This window comes from Ochotona princeps, chromosome 3, assembly GCF_030435755.1.
Source record: "Ochotona princeps isolate mOchPri1 chromosome 3, mOchPri1.hap1, whole genome shotgun sequence".
NCBI classification, from domain to species: domain Eukaryota; kingdom Metazoa; phylum Chordata; class Mammalia; order Lagomorpha; family Ochotonidae; genus Ochotona; species Ochotona princeps.
The window spans coordinates 115,762,305-115,776,057 of record NC_080834.1 but is presented as its reverse complement, the minus strand read 5'-3'; positions in this window follow the sequence as shown (position 1 = coordinate 115,776,057).

Genomic DNA, 13,753 nt, shown 5'->3' with positions numbered 1-13,753 from the left:
CTGGAAACCGGCTCAGAAGTTGAGCAGCTGGGACTGGAGCCAGGCACTCTGATGTGAGATGCTGCTGTCCCAAGCAGCCAAGTACGCATCTCCAAAGGATTTTTAATAAAAAAATTCCTCCAGGCCAGTGCAGTGGCTCAATAAGCTAAGTCACCTGCAGCGTCAGCATCCCGTATGGATGCTGGTTTGAGTCCTGGCTGCTCACTTTCCATCCAGCTCCTCTCTTGTGGCCTGTAAAAGCAGTGGAGGATGACCCAAAGCCTTGGGACTCTGCACACCCAGGGAAGCTCCTGGCTCCTGGCTTTGAATCAAATTAGCTCTAACTGTGGCAGCTATTTGGGAAGTGAATTAGCAAACGGAAACTCTTTCTCTGCCTTTGCAATAAAAATAAATAAATCTATTTTTAAAAAAGAAAAAGAGAGAAAGAAGCATTCATTCCATGTGTTGGTTCACTTGTCAAATGCGTTTAACAGCCAGGGCTGGGTCAGGCCGAAGGTAGGAGCCTAGAACTCTACCTAGGCCTTCCGTATGGGTGGAAAAAACACAAATTTTCAACCCGGAACCTGCAGTGAGGTTGGGATCTGAAGTGGTGATGGGCTGCAATTCCAGGCACTCTGGTAACAGAGTGTGGCCATCCCAAGCCACACAAGTATCTCAATTGCTTTGCTAAATTCTCACTGTCAATTTTTAAATGTAAGGATCATGAAAAAAATTTGTGTTTGTGAAGTTTGTTTCAAGTTTATGTAATTTGAAGCTATTAATTTTTCCAAAAGGGAACTATAAACCAGTGTACCAAAGACTTTATGCTTTTCTAAATAGTTCAAAAATTTTTTAAGCTTAACATTTTAGTTGTTGGGGTTCATGTTGTGGTGTATTGGGTAAAACCACTGCCTTTGGTGCTGGCATTCCACATGGGCGTTGACTCAGTCCCTGATGCTCTCTCCCCATTCAGCCCTCTGGCAGTGCCCCTGGGAAAGCAACCTAGGACTGCCCAAGCGCTTGGGCCTCTGCGTTCATGTGGGAGACTTGAAGGAAACTCCTGGAGCAAACTTCAGCCTGGCCCAGCCCTGGCTGTTTGTGGCCATTAGGAGAGTGAATTAGCAGATAGAAGACCTTTCTTTTTCTCCCCCTGTACTCTGTTTTTCAAATAATTTTTAAAAGTAAATTAATTCTTACAGTTTTTGAAGGCTTTGCAGTATTGTAGCACTGTGCTAATTTGACAAGATTTGGAAAAATGCTATCTTAAGGAATTTTTTTTTTGGTATAAAAGTTGTCATAAAATTTAAAACAAACAAGTTGCAGCACAATAGATTAAGATCCCACATTGGGGTACTGGTTCAAGACATAATTGCTACCCTCCCCATCACTTTGTGGCTAACACCGCATGGAAGACAGTGGAGGATGGCTCGAGTACCTGCCACCATAGAGGAGACTAAGCGAGTTCCAGCCTGACCCAGACCCGGATGCCCCAACATTTTCGGGGTGAATCCTCAGTGGAAGAGCTCTGTCGCTCCCTCTTTTTGTCACTGTGCCTTTAGAAAAAACAAATCTTTTTTTTATCCCCACCCCCAGGATAAATAAATCTTTTAAAATCTACTTGAATGGTATGTCTTTCTCTAAGCGATATTTCCTGTGATTAGAATTAAAAGTTGGTGTTCTAATAGTGAGGTGCAGTGCAGTAAGCCGAGGCCCGAGGCCATGATCTGCTTCCCCGCCACCAGGGGCCAGTCTTGCTGTAACGAAGGTCAGAGTTTGTGAGCCGCGCGTTGGGAGGAGCCGGAGCAGGCACTGAGGTCCTGGACTGTGTCTGTGCTGCTTTGACGGAATCATTAGAAGTCCCTGTTAGCATCTGAACTGCGTTACAACAGGAAATCTCTAGCATGTTCGCTAGGAGTCTGACAAGTTTTTTCCCAGCAGAATTGCTTTCCCCTCGTTAACCATCCTGGATGTTAGAATGTTTAGAGCCAAGATAAAGGAAAGTCTACTGTGTGCTAGGTGTTGCCGGTGTATCAGGGTAGCTTCTAATCAGGTCAACTTTCATCCGTGGAAAATACTTTTCATTGAAACTAAAAACAGGGGTTTTTTTTTTTAATGCATCCGTAAAAAAAATCGATCAAAGCAAAATCCAGGAAATTGTCCGTTTTTTTAAAAAAAATAATTATTTGTAAAGAGTCGGAAAAACACAGGGACAGAGGGAGAGTGGGAGGGGAAGAGAGAATTTCCCATTGGCTGATTTACTTTCTTTTTTTTTTAAAGATTTATTCATTTTTTATTACAGCCAGATATACACAGAGGAGGAGAGACAGAGAGGAAGATCTTCTGTCCGATGATTCACTCCCCAAGTGAGCCGCAACGGGCCGGTATGCACCGATCCGATGCTGGGAACCTGGAACCTCCTCCGGGTCTCCCACGCGGGTGCAGGGTCCCAATGCATTGGGCCGTCCTCAACTGCTTTCCCAGGCCACAAGCAGGGAGCTGGATGGGAAGTAGAGCTGCCGGGATTAGAACCGGCGTCCATATGGGATCCCGGGGCTTTCAAGACGAGGACTTTAGCTGCTAGGCCATGCCGCCGGGGGCTGATTTACTTTCCAGGTGCCCACAGCAACCTGGGCTAGGCCAGGCGAGAGCCAGGAGCCAGGAACTCACTCCAAGTTTCCAGTGTACATAGCAGGAACCCGCAAACTCGAGCCATTGCCACTGCCTCCCAGGATGCGAAGTGGGAAGAGGATGGAATCCAGAAACAGAGCCGGGCGGTTAACCCAGGTGCTCTAATATGGGATGCAAACATTTCAACGCTTCTTTAACCACGAGGCTAATTGCCTGCCCCAGCTATGAACTTTCCATACCAAATATTTCCTGGCATTAAAATAAAATTATGCACACACTAATGCCGTGAATAAGTGCCTCCAATTGTCCATTAAAAATGATTCCAGAATAGTTCGGACTGTGTTACTATTTCACAAACACTAAACATTGTGGGGCCTGAGGTAAACAGTCAGTAGGAATCATCTGTTTACCAAGGAAAAATATTTTTCTTCTGCTCCTGCTGGACATCCATTTCCAACACTTCTCAATTCCAGGCAGTTTTTGGTTTTTTTTTTTAAACTTCACTGCCCAAAATAACTGATTGTAGAATGTGCTGCAAATTGCATTAAGCAACCTCGCAACTTCTCAAGTTTAGCAGGTTTTTTTAAACTGTCAGCTTTTTTGGATTTGTTGTGTTGTTGACACGAGTCTGTAATCTGTGTGCTGTAATCTCATAGTAAGAGTAAGTGAGGATCAGTGAAGCTGGCAGCATTTCAGAACCATCTAAACCACTTGGACAGAACCCTCCGAGTGTGTACACACTGAGACTCTGGGTTGAGATGAGGTGGCGGTTGCTCATCCCTGGGTACTGACACGTGTGGAAAGTTGTGAGTGCTTTCCCCCTTTGTCTCTCCCCTTCCCCCAGGAACAACAAGAAGAAATAGCAAATTTGGAAGCAATGAGTTCACCCAATTTTCCCTAAACCTCGGTCTTTCCCACCCTGATTAACCAAGTAATCATTCTAAAAAATAAAATTTATATATATATGTGTATATATATATATACATATAAAAAAAAGTAAGTGGGAAGTATGAAATCCGTAGAATTGGTTTTGTCTTTTTTTTTTAATTTATTTATTTTTATTACAAAGTCAGATGTACAGACAGGAGAGACAGAGAGGAAGATCTTCCATCCGATGATTCACTCCCCAAGTGAGCGCAACAGTGGTCGCTGCGCCGATCCGAAGCCGGGAACCAGGAACCTCTCCCGGGTTTCCCACAGGGATGCAGGGTCCCAAAGCTTTGGGCCATCCTCGACTGCTTTCCCAGGCCACAAGCAGGGAGCTGGATGGGAAGTGGAGCTGCTGGGATTAGAACTGGTGCCCATATGGGATCCCGGGGCGTTCAAGGCGAGGACTTTAGCTGCTAGGCCACGGTGCCGGGCCTGGTTTTGTCTTTTAAAATAGAAAGGAATGCTTTACCTTGTAACTGTAATGAAGCCAGGTGTTTCAGTCTAATTTGATATTTGCTGATGCCAAAGGAAAGTTGTTCCCACCAAAAGTTGATATCCTCATGTCAGTTACAGCCCCAAAAATTTTTATTATCATTTTTTAGATTTATTTATTTTTCTTGGAAAGTCAGATATACAGAGAGGAGGAGAGACAGGAAGACTTTCCATCCATTGATTCACTCCCCAAGTGGCCACAATGGCTGGAGCTGAGCTAATCTGAAGCCAGGAGCCAAGAGTCTCTTCCTCCATGCACGTGCAGGGTCCCAAGGCTTTGGGCTGTTCTTGACTGTTTTCAAGGCCACAAGCAGAAAACTGGATGGGAAGCATGGTTGCCAGGATGAGAACTGGCACCCATATGGGATCCCAGCGTGTGCAAGGCGAGCACTTTAGCCACTAGGCTACCATGCTGGGCCCAAAATAAATATTATTTATGGATTAAAATGGGTGCCTCAGGTTAGGCATGGAGGCAATCCCCTGCTCATGTTCCTCCACCCTATACTGAAGAGCTGCAGCTTTCATTAGGTAGTACCAGGGGGCATCTCAGACTTGTCTCAAGTACATGTTAACAGCCACTAGATATTCATCAGGACTTTGACTACAACAAAATGCCCAAGACAGGCTACTTATGAAGGAAAGAGAGATCTGTGGTTCCCTTCACCATTTTGGAAGCTGAAAGTTCAAATCAGTTGGTACATGCTCTTGGCTCTGCTACAGTGGGTGGAGGAAGCCCCACATGCAAGCCAGGAGACACAGTGGATGGACCTGGACTTGGGCTCTGTAATGCTCTTCTCTCAAGTGCTCCAGACGGCTACGCAAACCACCACACACTAGCCGAAACCAACCTGTGCTTTTCTTCCCGCTCAACAGATGGAGGGGGAAAAGATGAGAGGAAGGCAGGGACCTTGTCAAAGTCCATATGGCCCCAATGCACTCACGGTCTGTCCACACAGCGTCTGCACATGTGCTGTAAAATCTCAGCCATGGCATTAGGATGTGGCATTAGGATGTCCGCATCCCACATCAGCGTGCCACTTCCACTTCAGGCTCTTCTCTGTTTCTAATTCGGCTTCCTGCTAACGTACCCAAGAGGCAGCAGGAGATCGTCCAAGTCCTTGGGTCTTTGCCACCTTCAAGAGAAACCAGGATGGAGTCCTGGGAGGCTGCCTTTGGCCAGGCCCAGCCCCGGCTGTTGTGAACCACAGAGAAAGGGGAAAAAAATCTCTCCGGCTTTCCCTTTCTGTCTGTTACTTTTTCAAATTAATCCATCTGTCTTTATTTTGGTGCAAAACATTTTGAGATCCACGAATGGTCCTTTCAGTGAACTTTCTGAAGATTCCTCATACTTAGGAAACACGCTGTCCTGCACAGCCCCGATCCGTTTACTTTCTAGCACACAGACAGTGCGGTTACTCATAGGAAACATGCTATCCTCAACACTGCTTGGCACCAGCCCGGCCTAAGAAACATTCCTCTTGTCGCTGCCCCTCCACCAGCAATGGCTCCCTCAGATCCAGACGTTCAGGATGCTGCTGGTGTCTGGGCAGCAAGGCTGTTCCCCCCCCACCCCCACACACACACTCCTCTAAGCCTCTCGGCTGGCGGCTGCTGGATCGCATGCATCAGGTGTCGTGGAGAGCCCATGAGCATTGCTTGTTGGTTACCCATGTAGCCATCCATCCTATCGGGCTCCACTCCTGCCCTTCCACCCTTTCCAAGGTACCTCCTTGGGTAAATGAGCGTGCCTGTTCCCAGCTCACTCCCAGCACTGCCCTGCTCCTTCTGACCAGCTCCCGTAGCCAGGGCTTGTCTTGTCATTCTCTCAAGTGCACACTGCTCTTTCCTGGGTGTGTGTCTGTGCAACACTGCAGCTGCTTTGCCGTGCTGCTTGCATGCTCTCCCAGCTGTGTGCGCAAACCTTGCTTCTCTGGGTTGCATGCCGTGAGGCTCTGTCTTTTTGCCAGGTGCTCTGCCCTCTGGCTGATACTCCCTGTTTTGGCAGCGGAGTCGCTGACCACTCTGCCCTACACTGCATGGGTCGGGAATACTGCATCCAATCAGACACCGCATCCCGTCTGTCCCTTCTGTCTCTTCCTTTTTTTTACAAGATTCGTTTATTTGAGAAATAGAATGGCAAATGGGGACAATGAGGGGCGAGAAAGAGGTTTCCCATACTCTGAATGGCCTCAACTGCCAGGGCTGGTCCAGGCCAAAGTCCAGGTCCTCCACACGGATGGCAGGGGTCCAGGTACTTAAGCCATCAGCCGAGGCTGGATCATAAGCAGAGCAGCTAGGACTCAAACTGGAGCTCTAATATAGGATGTAAGCCAGTGGCTTAACCCACTGTGCCACAGCACTGCCCCTGTCCCCTTTACTCAGCAGTCTTCCTCCTACCTCTTGCTTCCATCTAAGGGCCTTGGTGTCTGTGGTCCCAGGGTGAAGTTATCCCCTCCCGCTCCTTTCCTAAGGCACCTTGTATGTATGTCACTGCCTCAAAGAGGCTGTCCAGGCCACTTATGTGTGCCTTCATGGCCCCAGTCCTATGTCACCGCATGTTGGCTGGTTGATGTTCTTACTGTCTGTCCCTTTTCCCAAAGCTGAGACAGCCTTGGTCTGCACCTGTATGTTCCACATGGGCCTTGACAGTGTCCTGTATGCTTGCAGCTGGAGCAGCTAGAACGGTGTGCGGCACTGAGGCCATTAGTCTGCCCTGAGAGTAGTTACTGAGTAGACAAAGGGGTGAGCAGACAATCAGTAGCTCTGTGTGCTGGAGAGAGCGCAGCCCGCGCCTCCCGTCTCCACCAGCAGTGGACGGAGATGGCAGCGAAGCCTCCTCAGGCACCTGCCGCTGGTGGAAAACCGGGTGTCAGCGATCACCCCGTGACGTAGTGCTTGGGAACATTTGCAGAAGTGTGCCAGGGAGAAGGCCTTCCCTCCACACCAAATGCTGGCCTGGGCGAGCGCAGCTGCCTGCGGCCGCCACCAGGAAAGTGAGTCACTTGGGGGTTTTGTGGGGTTCCCCAGTTCTGATGTAAACAAGCTCCAACAGGCCCCACCCACTCAGCGAAGCCGTTGGGAGTGGGGGTGGGGGTGGGGGAGGAGATCTGAAACCCCATCTGGAGCCAGGAGAGCCGAGATTGCTTTTTTTTTTTTTCTCCCTTGCTTCATAATAAGCATTGGGAGAGGGGCCATCTCCGGGCGCAGCCAGCCTCCAGCACACTAAGCAGGCAGACACTACTGGACATCCTCCACCACAGTATGGGTCTCACCTGAAAGATGGATCTGGTTCCCAGAAATACACCAAAGGTCCATGGAGTCCAGGCGTGGGGGTAGCAGGAGATAGAAATAATCTTTAGGCATTTGATCTGTGGTCCGGACAGAGAGAAATGCTGACCCAGCAAACCTTTCCCCTGCCCAGCTGCACTGTACTGCCTTTCACAGGAGGTATTTCAGGTGCTTGCGATGTGTCAGTGATGGCGAGGAGCCTGGCTCTAAACTCTTCAACAGCGTCCACAGAACCCAGAAAAACATGTGGTCGATAGGCCTGGTACCATAGACTGATAGCTAAAGTCCTCACCTTGAACGCCCCGGGATCCCATATGGGTGCCAGTTCTGATCCCGGCAGCTCCACTTCCCATCCAGCTCCCTGCTTATGGCCTGGGAAAGCAGTCAAGGACGGCCCAAAGCCTTGGGACCCTGCACCCCCATGGGTTGTTTCCATTTCTTGACTGTTGTGAACAATGCAGAGAAAAATATGGAGTGCAGATGTCTTTTTGACAGTAAATACTGTTTTCCAAAAAGTCTTCCTCCATTTATGTGAAAGTCAGAGTGATACGGAGAGGGAAAGAGACACAAAGAGAAAGATCCTCCATAGGCTGGTTCACTCTCCAGATGGCTGCAATAGCCAGGATTGTGCCAGGCTGAAGCCAAGAGCCAGAAGCGCCATCGGGGTCTCCCACATGGCGAGGACCCGAGCACTTGGCCATGTTCCATTACTTTTCAAAGTACGTTAGCAAGGAGCTGAATCAGAAGCAGAGAACGTGGCACTCCAACCGGATGTCAGTGTCTCAAGCAGTGGCTTAACGTGCTAACCCACCATGTCAGCCCCAGGGTTAAGTACTATTACTATTAGTCTTTTCTGATGCATTTATGATGTGAAGGGGTCTTACTAAAAAAAATAATAAAAAATTGTGTACTTGAAAGTCAAAGAGAAAGAGGCAGATAATAAAAACAACAACAACAGCAGCATCCTTATCTTTTAGTTCACTCCCTCAGAGTTCACAGTGGCTGGGGGTGGGCCACGGCCAGAGCTGGGAGCCAGGATTCCCATCCAGTCCACCACCTGTTGTAGGAATCTAATCACTTGCATCATCATCACTAACTTCAAGAATCTGCATTAAGAGGAAGCTGGATTCAAGAGTTGGAGCCAGGAACCAAACCAGGCCCCCAGAGTGGGGCACAAGTGTCCTACATGCTCAGCTAAAAATCTGCTCGAGAAATCGTTTTTTGTAGTGAAAATCACAATGGTTTAAAACCTTGGGTTCTCAGCTTTTGAAACAAATGCTACAAACAAAGCAACAATTGAATAGATGATAGAACGTTACTGTGATGCCGCAATGTAGCAAGGCCTGTCGGCTTGGTCCTTGCTTTCTGGCACATAGCTGCTGTAACTCTTGAAATCGCTAGAGTGATGAATGTCTTGCATAGTAATAAGATGACTTGTGGGCCTGGCGCTGTAGCCTAGCAGCTAAAGTTCTCACGTTGCATGTGCTAGGATCCCAAATGAGCACCAATTCTAATCTTGGCAGCTCCGCTTCCCATCCAGCTCCCTGCTTGTGGCCTGGGGAAGCAGTCGAGGATGGCCCAAAGCCTTGGTACCCTGCACCCGCATGGGAGAACCGGAAGAAGCTCCTGACTGCTGGTTTTGAATCAGTGTAGCTCTGGCCATCACGGCCACTTGGGGAGTGAATTGGCAGATGCAAGATCTTCCTCTCTGTCTCTCTTCCTCTCTGTATATCTGACTCTCCAATAAAAATAAAAGAAATCTAAATAAATAAATAAATAAATAAATAAGGTGACTTGTGGCTGGGGTCCCCTAGGTAGACTCAAGTTGCAGGGTTTGGGGGAGGGAGGGAAGGTTTGGGGATGCTGGCTGCCAATGCATGCACTATCACTTGAACTCATATCCCCCAAAGCAGGTGGACATTAGTCTCCAGTTGAATGATGGAGCTGGAGTTTGGTGAGGGGCGATTAGGCTGTGGGAGAAGAGTGAACAGATGAACGTGGTTAGTCCAGGAGTGGCTGCTTTATCTCAGGTATGGGTTCCTGTACATAAAGGCGACTTCTGCAGCCTCGATCTTGCGTTTCACAGCCTCCAGACCTGTGAGAAGTAAAGGGCTCTCGGTTAGGAATCTCCCACTTGGTGCTATTCTTTTATGGCAGCCAGGATGAGACTAAGACCAACCTCCAGGGAGGGCGAAGGGGCTGAAGGTTGAATGTATCACCAATGGAGAAAGACACCTGTCAAAGAAAGACTTCTTAAAAACCTGGAGGGACTGAGTCCAGAGAGCTTCAAGGACGCTGAGCACGCAGGGATTCCTGGGAAGCAGCGCCCTTGAGATTTCTTGGAGCCGAGATGCCCCTCCCCATATGCCTTGTCCTGTGCAGCTCTGCAGCCTTTGTAACAATGTGCTATATGACAAACTGGTGGGTGGAAGCCGCTGTCTCCCTGGCTCTAGTGCATTCATGGCACCCAGTGAGGAGTTATGGCCTGATGGTCAGAAGCACAGGGCACAACCTGGGTCTTTGGCTAGGCATCTGCTGGGGCAGGGAAGAGAGAGACAGAGCCCTTAACCTGTGGGATCTGATGCTGTCACCAAGCAGACAGTGTTGGAATGGAGTTGGATTATGTGTTCCCAGGCAGCGGCAGCTGGAGAATTGATTGGCTGTGGGCGAGGTGAAATCTCCATACATTCTGGTGCCTGGCGGTGAAGTATTGCATTAACCGTGTGTTAGAGTAGGAAAAATGCTTCTGTTTGTCCTGTTCCTATCAAACACTAAAGATAAGAGCACTTTAAAGACCACCCTATAGAAGGGAGAACATGGAAATTCTTCACTTTGTTGCTCCGGAGCTTGCCTTGCCATGGTGCTTACCGTAGGGCTTGGCCAAGTGCTAAGCAGTGTAATAACTACATTTGGAAAGGAGTATCTGCTCTATGAAAATGTGGAAACTAAAAAGGGAAATATCACGTCTGCAGCCTAAAAGTTGGCCTGACAAGAAGTTCTGTCAAGACATATTTATGTCTTCTGGCTAAGTGGACTTGAAGAAGGAGTTGTAAGTGAGGGGGTGAGAGCCCGTAGTTGAAAACAGGGATCTGCTATGTAGAAAACTCACTCCTGCTCACAGACCCAGACACAGTTGAAATGAGGAGAAAAGCAGATAGATGTTTTTAAGAGAAATGCTTGACGGAAGCCTGCCTGCTGTACCCATAGCTACCTGCCCACAGGAACGTGGCTCCCTGCTGACAGCTGCACCTAATTATAGAAAAACAAGTCGAATGGAAGAAGATGAAGTATGCAAATTTGCATTGACTGAGGATCCCGCTGGAGTCTTCAGGAATTTTGATTATTAAAAATAAATGGAGGATTTTCTTACGCTGCAGATGAAGGTACAGGGTGAGCAGCTATAGCTGTACAAGGGAGTATGGATTTAGTATCTTTACTGTAAATTAAATGCAGTTAGCAGCCATTTTGTGGGTTTGCACAGAAATATCAAGTGCGTTTTAGGTTGCAAATTTATGGTTTACTTTTGTTTCTATAAAACAGAAAAGTATCCAAAAAGTCAAGTTTTTCATAGACTCTCGCTGTTACGAAAACGAGAAGACTGCAACGTCTCTGCTCCGTTTTAAACAGTTTTCCTGGTTTTGTTTTATTTTCCTTTGAAAATGTGTTTTTCACTATTTGAAAGGTGAAGGGACAGAAAGAGAAAGAGACAGAGAAAAAGATCTTCCATCCACTTCCATTTGAGTTCACTGACCAAGTATCATCACTCGGTGGGGCAGAGTCAAAGTGAAGCCTGCAGCCAGGAACTCCATCCAGCTCCACAGGTGGGTGGCAGGGCCCCATCCATGCTGTATTAGCAGGAAGCTGGACCACAAGTGATGGTGCTGGGACTTGAGCTGACACTCCATTGTAGACGGCTGACATCCCAAGCAGCAGGGCCCGCACTGCTTGCCCATTTTCTTCTTCGTCGTCTTTTTTATTACAAAGTCAGATATACAGAGAGGAGGAGAGACGGAGAGGAAGATCCTCCATCCGATGATTCACTCCCCAAGTGAGCATAATGGTGCTGCGCCGATCTGAAGCCAGGAGCCAAGAACTTCTTCCAGGTCTTCCACACGGGTGCAGGGTCCCAAGGCTTTGGGCCGTCCTCGGCTGCTTTCCTAGGCCACAAGCAGGGAGCTGGATGGGAAGTGGAGCTGCCGGGATTAGAACCGGTGCCCATATGGGATGCCGGGGCGTTCAAGGTGAGGACTTCAGCTGCTAGGCCACGGTGCCGGGCCCCCATTTTCTTCTTTTTAAAGGTCAATCTTGAGTAACACCTTAAGATTAGAAAGCAATACATGGAAAGTCAAACTTCTGAAAGAAAAAAATGATTTGTATTTGCATAGATGGGCCATTGAAATAATAATAATAATTAAAAGAAAAAAACGTGAACCTAATTCTTTGTGTATGTGTGTTAGAAGTCTTAGAGACTCAGGTTTAGTGAATGTGTTCACAAAAGCAAATGAAACCAGTATTTAAATTTTTTTTTTTTTTTAGTGAAACAATACCCAACACTTAATTGCACACGCTGTAATTTTAAATGAGTCTTTGTTACTACTCAGACATGTTGGAAACGCAGTCGCCCACTCACTGAACAAAAAAATAAAACAACCAAAAGCCAGCCCTGAGTTTCTTGCTTTGTGTCTGGAAGGTTAAGGGTCTACCACAAAAGCAGCACCATTCTCAGGAAATACTCTTTTCTCAGCCCCACCTGATCACAGTCCTTTGAATAAGTGGAGAAGACTGTTACCTGCGGAGCAGAGAACCGGTGGTACAGAATGCCCTGCACTACGGCTGCTGTTCCCAGGCAGACGCGCCTGGGACAGCCTTCTGCCTGTGGCAGCTGCCTCCACAGGGCTAGTGCGGTGCTCCCCATGCAGACAAAGGCGAGCCTGTGGATTCCCGAGGGGCCCCGTTTAGCACTGACACAGCACTTGCCTCCGTGAAGTGCCTGGCAAACGTGAACTAATGAACAGGAATGACACCCCTGCAAGGTATTTAGCAGTATGTAAAAATGAAAATCTACAAGCAAGACAGCTAGGATGCATAAATGATGAAGTGTGAAATCAACATGACCTGGAAACCAGCAGGACTCTCTTCTTGCCTGTGACTGTTTTTTGGGAAAGGCAAGATGTGGGATTTTCAGCTAAGGGGGAGCTGACATCTGGGAGGGTTGGGTGGGAGGGCTGTGATCATGTTCTGAGTGTCACATTTGCAAGGCGGAAATGAACTACTAACTCAGAGAAGGGATGTCAAGGAGAAAACCCTTTGAGAAACACCTAGAGAACGCACAATCTATCCAATGTTTAATGAATCCACTCGGGCCCGGCACCGTGGCCTAGCGGCTGAAGTCCTCACCTTGAACGCACCCAGGGATCCCATATGGGCGCCGGTTCTAATCCCGGCAGCTCCACTTCCCATCCAGCTCCCTGCTTGTGGCCTGGGAAAGCAGTCGAGGACAGTCCAATGCCTTGGGACCCTGCACCCGTGTGGAAGACCCGAAAGAGCTCCTGACTTCAGATCAGCACAGCACCAGCCATTGCGCTCACTTGGAGAGTGAACCATAGGATGGAAGATCTTCCTCTCTGTCTCTCCTCCTCTCTGTATATCTGACTCTCAAATGAAAAGGAAATAAATCTTTAAAAAAAAGTGAATCAACTCAGATTGACTTGCCAGGACTAAGGCCCAAGCAGGACCATGCTGTTGCTGGGAAGTCAGAGTGTGCAGGTGGGGAACAGAAGAGCACAGCCGAGGGGCTGTATCCTGGGCATTGCTTTGTGCTCTTGGGGGGAGGCTGCAGGAGAGCACAGTGCCTGCCTGCATGGTCCAGACTTTGCCTGCTCCCTGAACATACTCTTAGCAGGTGTCAGAGTTACACAGCAAGGAATGAAATGTTTTCACAAAGGCTGTGGGTGTCATTTGGAAGCATCTACAGGTTTGGGCTTTGGGTGAACTGGAATTCTCCCTACTTCCATCACCTCGGCCTCCACGTCTTTGCCTTTCAACAGGCTGAGGAATAGTACCTCAAAGGCAGGCCAGCAGAGTAAAATGAAATGGATGGAGAAGTGCTAAAATGCAGACTAGATGATCAACGGCTTCTCGTCTGCATGTCCGGTGAGCAGAGTGATGAGGCAGGAAAAGTTTCTCCTCTGCCTCATGGTCAGAAGTGGCTTGAGCTGGGAATTGTTTCAGATTGTCTCCTCTTGCCTCAAAGCTGCCCACTGTGGTGCCAACGGCCACATGTGCTGCTGAGCACTTGCATGCGCTAGTCTAAAATGAATGTGTCTCAGGCTGGACTGCAACAGCCATTGATTCGTGTGAAAGACAGGGCTGGAAACAGAACTGACCCAGCAATTGCAACCACCAGCATATACATAAACTGATAGAGGAGACGGAC